This window comes from Macadamia integrifolia, unplaced genomic scaffold, assembly GCF_013358625.1.
Source record: "Macadamia integrifolia cultivar HAES 741 unplaced genomic scaffold, SCU_Mint_v3 scaffold2078, whole genome shotgun sequence".
Taxonomy (NCBI): domain Eukaryota; kingdom Viridiplantae; phylum Streptophyta; class Magnoliopsida; order Proteales; family Proteaceae; genus Macadamia; species Macadamia integrifolia.
Window position 1 is genome coordinate 23,306 of NW_024868497.1, and position 3,812 is coordinate 27,117.

The 3,812-nt window shown below is 43.9% G+C and overlaps 1 long non-coding RNA gene across 1 annotated transcript; it reads left to right on the top strand.

Moving 5' to 3' along the window:
• The first annotated feature begins 459 nt into the window (after nucleotides 1–459).
• On the top strand, nucleotides 460–1,201 carry LOC122065644. The gene is made up of 4 exons (XR_006136064.1): nucleotides 460–537; nucleotides 641–729; nucleotides 828–936; nucleotides 1,136–1,201. It is a non-coding gene; the product is annotated as an uncharacterized LOC122065644 (long non-coding RNA).
• Nucleotides 1,202–3,812: the final 2,611 nt, after the last annotated feature.

Below are 3,812 nucleotides of genomic sequence, written 5' to 3' on the forward strand. Positions count from 1 at the left end.
GAGGGTGTTAAATATAATATCTTTCCAGAACATTATCAAGCTTAAAATCATCAGGTACATGGATATTAATGCAAGAGTATTAAAAACTGGAGGAAGGTATATGAACGTAGATTTGTCTCTTGGGAATGCAATCCAGCTCAAGTGGAACTTGAGGGCGCTAAATTTTTTAGATGATTAACTAAATTTTTTCTAGTCTAAGTTTGACCTCAAACTGTTTCCTTAGGCTATGCCAATAGTTTTGATAAATGAACTTCATCGAAGGGTTGAAATTATGGTTAGAACCCCAATTTTCCCACCAAAAGTATCTTGGAACCCATTAGTACTTTTTTTATATATATATAATTTAAGCTCCTTGTTTTGGTTTAGGCGTATATATCAACATGGTAGTTGGTTTTCTAATGTTATTGATGCTAATACATGGAAGACATGCTTTTTATAATTTTGCAACCTTCCTTGTAGGTTAGACAGTTGAGGGAGGTTTCAAATGAAGCGCATAATGCAGAACTCAACTTATTCTTGGAAGTGAAGCTTGGGCCGGTAACTGATCTTAGTTTTTAATTTAATTTAATTTAATACATTGTCAGGCTTGCTTGAGTCATGTATTTTTGCACTCCCAATGCTTTTCTCTAATGTCATATAGAATTTGCATCTCGTTCTTCCACCGAACAAGACAAAATACGGTATTATGCGTTTCTTCAAGCTATATGTCCCGGAGGAAGAAAAGTTCTGGTGCGTTGTGTTTCTTGCACTCCTACGGTTTCTTTTGAAGATGATTTTTTTTTTTTTTTGGGTGAATTAAATAGCCTAATTTATTTTAATTTTTTAAGGTATGCTGGAATTCTTTTTGTCAAGCGTATTAGTAAGCCTGTGGATATCCTAGAAAAACTAAATGAAATGGCTGGCTTCGCTTCTAATGAAGAAATCGATCTTTATGAGGTTCATCTCTCGTCCTTTATTTTAATTTCTTTCTTCCCTGTCTCCCACCAGGAAGGAGAATAAGTCCATATCTATTGCGATTGCCCCCCCCCCCCCCCCCCCTTTATTTCCAGTTTTTGTGAACTCTACTTTGGTTATACCATACTTCAAGAATTTGTTATTTATATAAGTTTCATGCCCATGTTTTTATGCTGACCAGGAAATTATGTTTGAACCTAGTGTCAAGTGTAAACACATTGACAAGAAACGCACTTTTCGATCTAGCTAGCAAGGTATCTGTTATGTAGGAGGCGATTATATTGTGTGTTTGTTGCTTGCATTTTCTTTGCTGATTGATATAATATGTTTCCTTCGTTTACAGATTGAAGATGGGGGCATTATTTGTTTTCAGAATTCTCCTTTTGTTAGTAATTTAAAGTATCCTGATGTTCCATCATTTTTGGGACATGTACATAATCACCAGATAAGCCTTTTCTGAATACGTGATAGTCTCTATTGACTATTTACGTGCATTCGCTTATTATATTTGTTAAAAGAAACATTTGGCAGAAAATTATTAGATACTGTTGGGGTATGACTTATCATTAGAACAGCCAGATTTTGTCTCCTGGAGGACTTTCATGGGATTCCCATCAATTACTTCTTGTGCTAATAAGTATTTGTTACAGCCTCTAGAGTGCTCTTACGCTGATCTAGTTATTGGGTTTCTTCCACTCCCAATGCTTTCAAACTGAACTTTGATGGTGGGCCTATGGCAACACTGAGCGAGCAGGATTAGGATAGGTCTTTAGGAACCAAGATAGGACTATTTTACTAAACTGCAGAGTTGAAGATGGTAGCAATGGTTCAGAGACTTCTATTTGGATGCTATTCTTGATGATTGATGGTGGTATGCTTTGGTATGCCTTCGTCATAATTCCTAAATGGCTGAACTGCATCTGAGGTGGTCCTTGGAGATGCATGCATCTCATTTGAAAGGTTAATTCTCACTAATTTGGGTTGTGATGAGGGTAAATCTCCCTGACCACGGCACGGCCAAGGAGCATTCGAACTAATGCTACACTGCCACCTCGGCCCCTTATCTGGCTAAGCTACCACCTGGCCTCTCGTCAGACCGAGCTGCCACCTCGGCCCTCACCAACCCGAGCTGCCACCTTGGCCCCTCATCAGCCAAAGCTGCCACCTCGGCCCTCACCAGCCCGAGCTACCACCTCGGCCCCCATCAGCCCGAGCTACCACCTCGGCCCTCATCAGCCCGAGCTACCACCTCGGCCTTCATCAGGCCATACTACCATCTCAGCCGTCATCTCTGGCCAAACTGCCACCTCGGCCCGACATCATCAAACAACGCTCCCAGAAATGTGCTCTCGTCCACTCCTATATTCAAGGAACGTAATCTCTGATCACAAGGACGGGACTCTATCCACTACATGTCATCAGAGGCATCCACCCCTCCCACGGCTGGCACTTCCGAGATAAAAGGGGAATATTCCCCTAGTATACCCTAGGATCTGGAATATTCCTAACATCAGAGAGTCGTTCCTCTCCAGGACTCCACTCCCAGTAGGACTCTCCATGGACTTCCCCCTTTCTCCACACCATCTGCCTATAAATATCAAGGTAAGCCTCCCTTGTAGGGATCGATGACTTCTTTTGACTAAAAACTCTCTTGAGTATCTGCTATAGAAAGATCTGACTTAGTCATTGGAGAGTCCCCCATTGGGTCAGCTCAGCTCTCCCCTGCACTGGCTCAGCTTAGCTGTCTATAGGCTGGCTTTGGATAGATGACCCTGAGAATAATCACCTGACAACAGTGTCACCCCTCAATCAACAGCCAGGAGAGGATTAGTTAGAACATCACGCACAATTTGCTCGGTGCCACCCCGATCTCCCACCGAGAGACGCCAACAAGGGCCCCTTTCTGTCCAGAATGGGAGTGCTTGTCGTTTTGCACGTAATCAGAGTCCTAAGATATGTGATGCCTATAGATCACCACCCAGGGTAGGGGGACTCCAGCCCTCACCTCAAAGGGTCACTAGAGGCACGCATTTGCGTGTAGAGGAATGCGAGAACTCCTCACAGAGGATAGCTCGGGAAGCACCACCCCTGGGAGGTCATCAAGACTCGCCTCCTAGGTCGACTAGAGGGGCACGACAGCAAGGTCAGGATCGGCCTGACAGGTGCCAAAACTGAGGAAGAAGCCCCAGAAGAGTTGAAAGAGAACGTCGCTCCCAAGATCACCGACCCAAGGAAAGAAGGGATGACCTAGAGAGCCGCATCCAGCGTCTCACTGAGAGGGTAGAAGGAATGCAGAGGCAAAGGCACCCGACTGACATAACGGTAATCCCGGCCCATAATGCACTATCTAATGAGCTGATAGATGCTGAGCTGCCCCCAAATTTTGTGATACCCATCTTTAATGCATATAATGGCACCACGAATCCCTATGATCATCTCCTGTACTATAGCTTAGCCATAATAGTCCATGGGAGGTCAAACGTAATTCTCTGCCAAGCCTTCATAGCCTCATTAAAAGGGGTTGCGCTGGTGTGGATGTCAAACTTGTGACCCCAGTCCATCCGTAGCTATGAAGAGCTAACAAGAGCGTTCTTCGCACGTTTCCAAGCTAGTATGAAGCAGAACCAAACTACTCAAAATGTGATGAACATGAGGCAGGGAGCAAGGGAGACTGTAAGAGAGTTCCTTGCCTGATTCACCAAGGCGATGCTAGAGGTAAAAAACCTACTAGAAGGAGTGGCATATAGCACATTGTGCAATGGAGTAATGCACCCTGATCTGGTCGAGTCTCTTGCCATGACTTGCCAGAGACAAAGCTCGAGCTATTGAGATGGTGCAATTAATATGCCAACATGGAA